We start from the raw sequence: 12,599 nt of genomic DNA, 5'->3' as shown, positions 1-12,599 counted from the left end.
TAATGGCCTTCAATTGCATTAAGCATTTGGAATGAATAGGCAAGAATCAGGCGGAAGCAAAATGAATCCATTAAGCCTCTATTGAATAGAGACAGGTCAATAGAAAGAAGCTCCAAGTCAAAACATTTATTTATAAAACTACAAAATCTTCAGTCCTGAACTTTCTAGGCAAAGCTAAAAGCGAAGCTAACTTTATGGAAACTAAAAGAGTATCCCAAATTTCCTGGGGAGATAAATATGTATGTTGGGGTAGCTCCCTAGAGGGACTCAGCAGGCATACAGGCTAAAGCAAGATGGGAATAAAGTCATGGAGATACTTTGAATCCAGAAATTGACTCTACCCTCAGAGATTAAAACTAACCAACCCTTGGTCCAATATAATTTAGTTTGTCATTTGATAGGGTAGGGGAAATGTAGGAGACTCAGGAAATTTTACTTATAACTTAAGGGAAGATCAAGGAAGAAATATTTTTTAAAACTATGGTTTTCACTTTTGTAATACTGTATTGTTATAAACCATATTTGATCTCAGCTAGCGTGGTAGAGTGTTGACTTGTGAGCCAGGAGGTCACAGTTCAGTTCCAGGTCAGGACACATGCAAGTTGTGGGCTCAATCCCCACTGTGGGCATGCAGGAGGTAGCGATCAATGATTTTCTTCATCATTGATGTTCCTCTCTCTTTCTTTCTCTCTATCTCTTTCTCTTTCACACATATATATACATATATACATATACATATATATACATATATACATATACATATATATATTTTTATTTTTTAAATACATACATACATATATATATATATATATGTGTGTGTGTGTGTGTGTGTGTGTGTGTGTGTGTGTGTGTATTTAAAAAATAAAAATAAAATGTTTGACACTTTATCCTAATTTGTGCCAATGAAGTTTTTTTCATTTATTCCTTCTTATGTTCTGGGCCCAACATTTTAATTTTTTGTTAAACATTTTGCTGAAACCGGTTTGGCTCAGCGGTAGAGAGTCGGTCTGTGGACTGAGGGGGTCCCAGGTTCAATTCTGGTCAAGGGCATGTACGTTGGTTGCAGGCACATCCCTGGTGGGGGGTGTACAAGAGGCAGCTGGTCGATGTTTCTCTCTCATTGACGTTTCTAGCTCTCTATCTCTCGCCCTTCCTCTCTGTAAAAAATCAATAAAATAAAAATTAATTTTTTGTTAAACATTTTGACCTAATTCTGAGTTGCAGAAGGTTCTAATGCCACAATTTCTCCTGGAGCTTTTTATGACCATTTTAATGTGTAAGCAACCCTGGATTGTTGTCCTAAAAGAATCATATTTATCACCCCACATGGAAATACTTAGCAACCTTTTCAGTATGTTATTTCTCATCCTCGAATTATTTGGTAACCCTGACAATGGTAACTAGTTATGGAAGTATTTGTGACTAATATTTTTAGGTAAATGCTATCTTGACTGCATCCAAGTTATTCATTCTGTGAAAAAAAAATGATATAGCTCTTCTTGCATCTGGTCTTTTCTGGAGTCAGAGATGTTACAAATCCTGGTAAGGATATGCTCAATTTTTTTCTTTCCAAATCTTTACCTATGACACTGAAATATAACATACACTATTAGCCTATACTTTCACTTTCAGTTCTTTGCTCAGAAAACATAAAATTGTGTTCTACTAGACATTTATAATATTTTTATTACAATTTTTTAAAATTTCTTTAGACCTTATCCAAAACTAATCATTTTATATTTTCAAATGTTAGTAGTTAGATTTAATACAAGAAAAAATTTATTGGTGACTACTCTATGGTATCTTCTACAGGGATATAATGCTAAATAAGACATCATCATTATTCTTACAAACACTGGATATGAAAATATATTTTGATGTTTTTTATTTTGCCAGATATTTTTCAAGCATAAATTATTTAAATGATGCTTTTGTAAATTTGTGAAACTTAGTAAAAAAAAATGCCCAAACTCTTTTTAAGTGTGGGTATTAAAAAAAAACAACCACACAGACTCTTTTTACTCTAACATAATCGTATGGCATTTTCTCTCCTGCAGATGGTAATATTAAAGTTATTTTTAGTGTAAATTACCATACTTTTATTTTTCATAGGCTCCTTACTTAGTTGAATTTCAAATCTACCAAAATATTCAATTGAATACACAGGGATTAGTGCCTCTCTTAGCTCTTCCAAATTCTTTAGTTATTACATGCATAGTAATAGCCACCTTGCAGCAGCTCACTCCCCGGAGCCAGCTGCTAGGGTCATGTACTAAATGCAGCTTAAGCAGCAGGCTCCAAACTGATGAAATCTGACCGGAAATCGTGGAGCAAACAGAAGCTCAGCAGTTGTTCATATTTAAGATTCAGCAGGCGCACAGAGCTGAAAGCACCTCTTCTGCTGTGATAGTATCTATAGGTCCAAGCCTCAGTGTGCTGATTCTATCATAATGCAGAAAATTGCTTAATTCCTCCTGGAAATTAACAATAAAAAGAAAAGAGTCTCCTTGAATCGCTCTTGCATTTTTGTTTGATTGGCCGATGCTATCTTTCCTTTACCTGAGGATAAAAGAAACGTCTTTTAAAAAGCGTGTCCATTTATAAAACATCTGTTCATTTTCTGTATGTCTTAATGCACAACATGAGAACTGCTATGTGCAAATGACGTGAGGTAGGTGTTCTCCAAATCTTTTTAGAATAGCCTCAAAAACTCGTGCTTTTGTGAAGATGGTTGTTTTTTATGAGAAGCGATGTTTGGTGTTTTGACTAGGAGACATGTTTTAAGTGCCTGCTGCAGATTTCTGATTGCTCTGCATAATTATCTTCTTATCTCCTTCTCAGATACATTGATAAATTCTCTACTGCATTACAGGCTAACACACACACACACACACACACACACACACACACACACGGGTTATAATATCCTGATTTTATTACACATTAGTTAAAATCTGATATAATTCAGGCAATAATTCACATGAAAATATATTATGTAACAACATATAGAGAGATATTCCTATCATGATACTTCTGAAGGTGACAGTTTTGATCTTTGCGAGTTGCTGAGTATACCCCACACTGGGTACATCTTCTGGCTTTTACAAATGTGCTCAGATGCTGTCTGTTAAATGTGTCACAATATATGTAATTACCACACCCTTTAAATTTGGGGCGAAATCAGTCTTCTTGCAATATAAGTACACTGATGAATCTTTACTTAAAGGGACATTGCAGAGAATCATTTCAACATATAATCATTTGGAAATGTGAAAAATCCTTTCTTTTTCTGTTTTAAATTCAACACATTTGCATTTCTTATTAATGTATTTGATTGATGTCATTTTATTTGTCTTTTATGTCAGATGTAGAGGTTTCCCCTCTCCATCCCTTCCATCCCCAGGGTAAGGACCACACTACATTTTAAGCTGCCTTGTGTATATGCCCAACACTGCACCGCCATCCAATTTCAATGTGGGTTTAATAAATGCTTTTGGTTAAGATGATGAAACTGATCTAGTGTCTATTTTCAGACCATTTAGCAATAGTGATCACTTTTCAATTCTCCAGCATATCTTGTGGCTGGTAAGCAATTTTGAAAGAGATAAGTACATTTAAAACATATATATGTTTTTATTGATTTCAGAGAGGAAAGGAGAGGGAGAGAGAGGTAGAAACATCAATGATGAGAGAGAATCATTGATCGGCTGCCTTCTGCACGCCCCCCACTGGGAATAGAGTCTACAACCCAGGCATGTGCCCTCACCAGGAATCTAACCAGGGACCCTACAGTCTGCAGGGTGATGCTCTATCCACTGGGCCAAACCTGCTAGGGACAGATAAATAAACTTTTAAAATCTGTTTTGATCTTCACCTTTATGATTTGTCCTCCTCCTTCACTAATTCTGGAGCCACTCTTACCCACTACACCTTTCCTCTCCCTTACTCTCATGACATCCTTACCCATACACTCTTACTTTCCTATCCTATATCCAGCCTAAACAGTTTTTCCCATTATCTGGATCTGAAGTTGACAAAAGATACAGTTTCTAAAGGGGACTTACATAAAAGGTAAGAGACAATAGATAAGATAAATAAAAATAATGCAATATTATCATTTAGAAAATTAAAACCAATTTTCTCAATAAATAAGATCAGTGAAAAAAATTCCTAAAATGTACAAAAGTAAGATTGTTAGTTTAGAATTCATCCAAAAATACTTTTAAAAAGATATAACTGGCATTAGTACCTATAAAGTTTTAGAACTGGATTCAGATCCAGACTGGCCAATTCTCTAGCATACCCTGTCAATAGCTACCTGGCTCACAATGTTTGTTTTCTATATGATATCAACACTCTTAATCACTCTAAGGCTCACTTTCCCTTTCTACATCTTTGAATGATAATCCCAAATTGATTTTCTTTATATGCCTATGCAAATACCTTGTTCAAAAGATCCAGCTGCCATTTTGCTCAACTTTTTTTAAATAGAGATTTTTAACAAAATGTTTATGTTGATGGCATTAACACTTGCATAAATGTTTACTGAAAATTTTTTATATGTTTTTGTCTAACCTTTTAAAGAAATTTTTGTGATATGTAGACATTTAAATTTAATGATAATCACATATATCTGTAATTTCACTTGCAATGTTTCCAATACTTTAAGGATTAAATAAAACTCCCCATTCCAATAATTATATGTATATATTCATCACATTTTCTCATTTTGATGTTTTTTCTTGTGTTTTTTATTTCATTATTCAATTTGTAATCTTGTACATATAATATATAATTTGATTTGAGGATACGAAATTTAATTTTGTTCCAATAGAAACAAATTCAATATCTTCTATGACATCCTATTTATCATAAATTAAACTTTAGTAGTAAGAGATTCTGAAAAGTTTATAATACTTAATTTATCTGTCTTAATTCTGTGTTTGTTTTGCTTATTATAGTTTGTTGATATGTTTAAATATATAATGAGCAAAAAACTGGTCTCAATCTACCTTTTGCATTTTTCATAGATGTGTATTTTTTCTTTTTGAAAAAAATTATACAATCCTCCATCAAAGAGAAATTGTCTGTCGCTGTCAGTTCAGGTAACAAGATGGGATCAAGGATGCAGATGATTTATTTGGGGAAATGCCTGTGAATGATACAGAAGAAGCAGGAGTAGGTGGAGAAAGCCTTCAGTCTGCAATGCAAGTCTAACACTTGTGAAAGGAAGAAACATTGGGTAGGAAGAATCTCAGGCTGCAGTGGAACTCTGAGAAAGTTTTGGCCAGGCCAATGAAGAGATTCAGAACAAAAAATTTCCTACATTGGAATAACCTGGCTATAGTACTTTAGCTGTGCTCAGCCATTAACTGGATGTAGTCTATGCAGTGAATGATTTTAAAGTAAACACTAATGGATTATGAAGGGGCAATGGCTAGAGCCTGTCATCTAATTCTACTCTTCACAATAGTTCTCTCTCTATATTTATTTTTTGTTTTGTTAATCCTCATCCTAGGATATTTTTCCATTGATTTTTAGAGAGGATAGAAGGGAGGGGGAAAGATACACAGAGAGAAACATCAATGTGAGAGAGACACACTGATTGGTTGCCTTACCCATGGGTCCCCATCAGGGCCTGGGTCTGCAACAGTGATACGTGCCCTTGACTGGAATTGAACCTAGGATCCTTCGGTCCACAGGTTGATGCTCTATCCGCTGAGAAAAACTGACTAGGGTTGTCCTCCCTTGAAGAAAGAACTGAGAGATTGATCTCAATGGTTGCATCATCATTCTTTTGAAATTCCTTCAGATTCTACCGTTATTCATAACAATCTGCTGGGCTTGCATCCATAGTTTTCACTTTCTTTCTCTTAATACTTACAGGGATGTTCTTCTTACCACATACTGCCAATGCTTACATTGTATTCTGTGGATATCTTGTGTGTATCACCATGAATGCAACTTTAAGATATGAGTTCTCTCGTTTCCCCCAGATCTTCAATTTTTCTTCCTCTATCCATTGTTTCCCATAACTGCATCAGTGTGCCAAGGCTCAACAATGACAAAATAAAAACAAGGCACCATCTCCTTTCAAAACCCCACTTCAAATGAATATTGCTGATTTTCAAATTCTACCTTTCTTTTATGCTTTTTACTTACAGCCATACCCTTGCTAGAGTAAACTATGTTCTTCCTTTCTCCTTCCTCTATTTTGTACTATATTTTCCCACACTGTCTTCTTTTCTTCCCCTCCTATTTCTGCTCCCTGATTTCTCAAATTCAGTCTGTTGTACTTTCTAATTGACTATACTCTATATTTCAACACATGTTTATGTGTGGGTTTGCATATGAGTGTGTGTGCGCATGAGTGTGCTTGCATGCGCGCGCGCGCGCGCACGTGCGCGCGCGCGCGCGCACACACACACACACACACACTCCCCTCCATTCCAAACTGTTTTACCTCCTACTTAGATTATTTCAAAAGCCACTAACAGGAAAATCTTTTTTTTTTTTTTTTAATATATTTTTATTGATTTTTTTAGAGAGGAAGGGAGAGAGAGGGTCAGAAACATCAATGAAAGAGGAACATCTATCAACTGCCTCCTGCACACCCCCTACTGGGAATGTGCCTGCAATCAAGGTAAATGCCCTTGACCTGAATTGAACCTGGGACCCTTCAGTCTGCAGGCTGACACTCTATCCACTGAGCCAAACCAGTTTCAGCCAGGAAATTCTTAAATCAATATTAAAGTTATTGAAATATATTGTTGAGGTAATATATGAATAAAAAAATAAACAGTAAAATGCCCTCCAAAGTTGGTGAAATTATGGACTTGGAAGGCAAGATAGCTTCAGGAAAAACAAGAAAGATCTATTCTAACACAAGAGAATGAGGCTGACTGATTGGGATATCAGGAAAATTAAAGTGTGCTGATTTTAGGATTGTTGAACAGGTTTCAATTTACTGCTGTGCAAAGTTTAAGAATGAGGGAGCATGCATGTGTGGTTGATTACATAGTGTGTTTGTTTTCTATTGTTAGTTGTGAATTTTTCTAAGCAAATTGGGCTGCTTGGTTCAGACAAGAAGAAATCAAGTGGTTGAGTTTATTGAGTTGATTGTTTAACATTATAAAAATAAATGCAAAGTAAAAAAAAATATTCTATTGTCTTCAGTTTTTCAAGTAAGAAAATGATGCTCAGAAAAACTGTAAGCCCCCTTTGTCACATAGCTAGCTATTCACAGGGTAAGACATAAATACATTCAGCACTTTTGAACCATACTGACATGGACCCTGTGCCTCCAATTATTCTTATGAAAAGAACATTGGCTCTATTACTAGTTGGCAGTGAAGAAAGGGGTAAGATTTCTACTTGAACCATTGATGATCACTAGTTGTTAGCCCAATTTATCTAAGGGGGGCAAAACATTGACATATAGTTTTTATTGTTAGCCCAGTGACTTATAACATTATAGCTGAATGGCAATTCATTGCACAACTTATTTGATCATATTTTTCACACGGATTTGGTTGAAGTAAACTACAAAGGTAGTTTACTTCAACCAATAATTTTGTTTAATATGGGGTGCTTTCTTATTTTTATTTTTAAAATAAGGTTTAATTCATGTATTCTCTGAAGCAAATTTATTTATATACACACATCATCATCATTATCAATAATCATTCCTAATTCTTTCCCTTAATGCAGAAGAGGTTTTTGTTCATTTTCTTTTGATTTGTTTTAATTTCTGGAGAAATGGAGTCTTATAGTCCTTACATATGCAAAAATGTAAAGAATGGATAATTTCTTCTCTAATGTTGCTCCTGTGGCATGTATATTATTCTAAAACCTTTGTGATTTATTCATAACTAGCATTCCGCATAGTCATTAAGATGGTTTGATAACTAAAACTTGCAGCTAAATTGTAAGTCACTTGAAGAGGCACTTTTTATGTACAGATGAAAGGCGTGTGAGGACAATTCAGGGACATGCATTGTGTACAAACACTTAGTATTGGTACAAACCTTCACCACAATATGATGGTCTGCAAGGGTGTAAGTGTGCAATTATGATGACATTACTGGTCAATGAGGACAAATAGTTATATTCTTAACTCTAAAGTATATAGTTTATATATTTGCAATTTCTGTCATTTAAGGCAGGAGAGGGTGGATGGATGGGAAGAGGTCAACCAAGGAACTGGTATGCATAGACACAGATAATAGGGTGGTGAAGGTCTGGAGTGGGGTTGGGGAATCTAGAAAGGGTAAATGGGAATAAAAGGAGGGCATATGTAATACTTTCAACAATAAATATATAATTTTTAAAAATAACTTAACCAAAATACTCTAATTTCTATCATTTACATCCACATGCATCTTATCTCATCACTAGAGGCCTGGTACATGAAATTCGTGCATGGGGGGGGGGGGTTCCCCCCAGCCTGGCCTGCACCTTCTCACAATCTGGGACCCCTCGGCGTATGTCTGACTGCTGGTTTAGGCCCTATCCCACAGGGATCCCTCTCTCAATCCGGGACCATTGGCTCCTAACCACTTGCCTGCCTGCCTGATCACCCCTAACCACTCTGCCTGCCTGCCTCATTGCCCCTACCCACTCTGTCTGCCTGCCTGATCTCTCCTAATTGCTCTCCTGCCTGCCTGATTGCCCCTAACCACTTGCTTGCCTGCCTGGTTACCACTAAATGCTCACCTGCCTGATCACCCCTAATCATCTGTGCCTCAGCCCTCAGCCCACATTGTGGTGGCTTCAACCGGAAGGACATCCAGAATAATGTCCAGAAGTTGTTCGGTTATCTGGTCTAATTAGCATATTATGCTTTTATTATTATAGATTAATATCTTCACTTTGGCATAACTTGCATTGCTCCTATTTTTTACTAATTCTCATGCACAAACATGGGAATAAAAAATATCCTAGGAAAAATTATGACAGGTGAAGTTTGTCATTAAAACAAAAGGAACAATCAGTATATACTTAACAATAGTGGGAATGCTTGTGCAATCTAAGGACAAAATAAAATTGAACTTTACCAATGAACCAGAATTTTATACTGGAAAGCAGGCAGTTCTCTCTCCCTGAATTTCTATTTTTTTCTGCTTTCTGCACATTTCTTCCATTCTCTTTTCTTTGTAGACTGGCATTCTCTGCTTCTTGGTCCAAAAAAGTGGAAACTGGCCTGTTGTCTTTCAGGTTTATATCATTTTTATTTAGTTGGCCAGCTCACAGTTTCCTGTTTTTCAACTCAAATTTCAAGTTTTCAGGAGATAGAATCCAATTGTCCCACTTTAGGTGATTTTTCTACCTATATTCAGTCACCTTTAGCCAGGGTAGTAGAATCATAGAAAAGAAACATTGATACATGGAACCAAACCTGTGGGTGGTGCCAGCAATTCTTGAAAAGAAGGCTGGAATGACACCCAAATTGGTGGCCACTGCACTTTCCTACTATTTGATGTTATATTTTTAGCTAACAAGTTTAGATTTGCTGAGATAACCTAATTATCAACTCCTCATTCTGTCCCTGCCATTTTGAGACTACCAAAGTGACATTTCAGGAGGTATTCAAAGCTACAGGATAAACCTGGTACATAATAGTGAGTGTCAAATTTCCTTCATGACACTTAATTTAATATGGCTATATTTCAGTTAAAAATTCAGGTTTGACTAAAAACACCAACACATTTCAGCACATATTTTACCTCAGCATACCATAATATAAAAATGCAAACAAATCCTAAATGTAAAGAGTGTACATCCTTTTCTGACTGGATTCTTTCACTTTACATTATATCTGTCAGGTTCATACAAGTCTCTGAATATAAATATAGTTTGTTCATGGATAAAAGGGTAGTATGCTAATTAGACCAGATGTCTTCTTGAAGTCCTTCTGGACAAAGCCACGGTAGTGGGGCTGAGGCAGAGGCAGTTAGGGGCCATAAGGTCAGCAAGGAGGAGCAGTTAGAAGGATCAGACAGGTAGACAGAGGGCAGGCAGACAGGTGAATAGTTAGGAGCTACCTGTCCTGGTTTGTGAGAGAGATGTCCTAAACTGGCAGTTGGACATCCCCTGAGGGGTCCCGAATTGGAGAGGGTGCAGGCGGGGTTTAGGAACCCCTCCACCCCCGCACAAATTTCATGCAGCAGGCCTCTAATTGGGTAAATCTTTTCTGTTATATGTGAACATATTACCTTTTGATTATTTACTTGTTTTATGATAAATGGATACTTGAATAGTTTTAAGTTTTTTTTTTGTTTGTTTGTTTTTTGTTATGAGTAATAATGTTATACACATTCTGCATTCAGCTTTGGGATGTATTTCTCTTAGATTAAAATAGCAGTGGAGTTTGCTGGGTTTAGGGCATGCCTATTTTTAGATTTAGTAGACCACTGACTTCCTAAACCATTAGTATCATCTTATTCTCAAATCAGAAATAAACAAGAGTTCTGGTTCCTTACATGATTGCTAAAATGTGACTTGTTGTGACTATTTTTGCATTGGTAAGTGTGGTGTTGCCTGGCTGATGTGGCTCATTGGTTGAGTGTCAACCTATGAACCAGCAGTTCACACTTCAATTTCCCATCAGGGCACATGTCCAGATTTTGGGCTCAATCTCTAGTGTAGGGTGTGCAGAAGACAGCCAATCAGTGATTCTCTCTCATCATTGATGTTTCTATCTCACTCTCTCTCCTTTCATCTCTGAAATCAATTAAAAATATTTTAAAGTGTTGTCTTAATGCCTGTACTCCTCATTAGTTGTAACATACTTTAATTTGTTTTTGATTTAATTTTTTTTTGTTTTGAAATGTCTCTTCAATATATTTTCCTCATTTTTTAATGTTTCTGTTATTTTTTACTTATGAGCTTTTATATATATATATATATATATCTAGTATTCACATAATTTGCTATATATATGAATTTCAGATATATCTTCTATTCTATGGGTTGACTATGTTTTAATAATATTTTTTTGATAAGCAATATTTCATAAATTTTAAGGTAGTTCAGTTTGAAAGGTGAACATGGTGGTTTAGTATGGCGGTGCATGGGCAGGCTAAACAGATATCTCAGACAATGATTAAGATGATTGAATTTATTTAGGGAAAGGGAACAAGGGATTAGATATCCAAAGGGAAGCGTTGCACAGCACTGAGCCAAGGGGACATTGGGTCAATGATGCAGCACCCAGAAGCTGGAATTTTATGCTTATATGCAGTGACTGGAAAGAAACTTGTTTTCAGTGGGTTTGAGGACTGAGCTGGTGGGCTTGGAATGGGGATGGAATGCATTTGTGTGATCAGTTTCTTCAGGACAGTTTCCATTCCTTGTATCATATGACTCCTGGTGTCCAGCGAGTTTTCCTGGTCTTTTGTTCTGTAGCAGGAAGCTTACAAACGGCCATTAAGGGTTGTTTTGCTCTATAGGCCTAACGCAGTTTAACATAGTTCTTTACAGTTAGTTAGCTGATGTTGTGATGTTTAAAAAGTAAACTTTATATTTGTCAAAACTCATAAAACAGTGTATCTAAAAAGATGAATTTTATTCTATATGAGTGATAAATTAAAATAAATGATAGTCCAATGCTTCTAATATACATTTCTTTATATATACTGGTATATATATATTAGAGGTCTGGTGCACAAAATTCATGCAAGAGTAGGCCTTCCTTCCCTAGGCTGCTGGCACTGGCTTCTCTCTGACTGCCAGCACCCAGGACCTGGGCCCCTCATAGAGAGAGGCCCCACCTACCCACCACAGCCCTCTGGTAGGTGGCCTGAGCCTCCCTCTGCAGGGCAATCATGGGGCAATGGCCAGGCCCTCAACTAATCACATTGCATCCACCTATCCACCTTGGCTGGCCTGGTGGTTGTCATAGTGTGGTCCCAAATGGTCGTCTGGATAGTCCTTTTGCTGTTTGGCCATTTGGTTGATTTACATATTATGCTTTTAATATATAGGATATATATATATATATATATATATATGTATATATATATATATATATATATATATATATATTTAACCAGATTATTATGATCTCTGAAAATGCATACAAATCTGGCCATGCAGTATGTGTGTATGTATATATTAGAGGCCCGGTTATGAATTCGTGCATGGGTGGGGTCTAGCCAGCCTGGCCAGGGGGAGGGGCCATGGGCGGTTGGCTGGTCTGCCTGCTGGTCAAACTCCTGGTGGAGGGGACAATTTGCATATTAGCCTTTTATTATATTGGATATACAGTGTATATATATTATATAGATACACACACACACTCACTCACACACACCAGGTAATAGTACATATGTATATATTTATATATTTTATTAATTTTAGAGAGAAAGGGAGAGGGAAAGATAGAAACATCAATAATGAGAATCATTGATCAGCTGCCCCATGCATGCCTCCTACTGGGGATTAAACCCACAACCCATGCACGTGCTTTTGACTGGAATTGAACCAGGGTTCCTTCATTCTGCATATATATATATTAATTACATGTGAATTATAATTAATTTTGCCTGAATGTGTGTGTGGTGTGAGGAAATTATCAATGAATATATATTTCATTGATC

This window comes from Pipistrellus kuhlii, unplaced genomic scaffold (genome assembly GCF_014108245.1).
Source record: "Pipistrellus kuhlii isolate mPipKuh1 unplaced genomic scaffold, mPipKuh1.p scaffold_m20_p_1, whole genome shotgun sequence".
NCBI classification, from domain to species: domain Eukaryota; kingdom Metazoa; phylum Chordata; class Mammalia; order Chiroptera; family Vespertilionidae; genus Pipistrellus; species Pipistrellus kuhlii.
Note: the sequence above shows the minus strand (reverse complement) of the source record.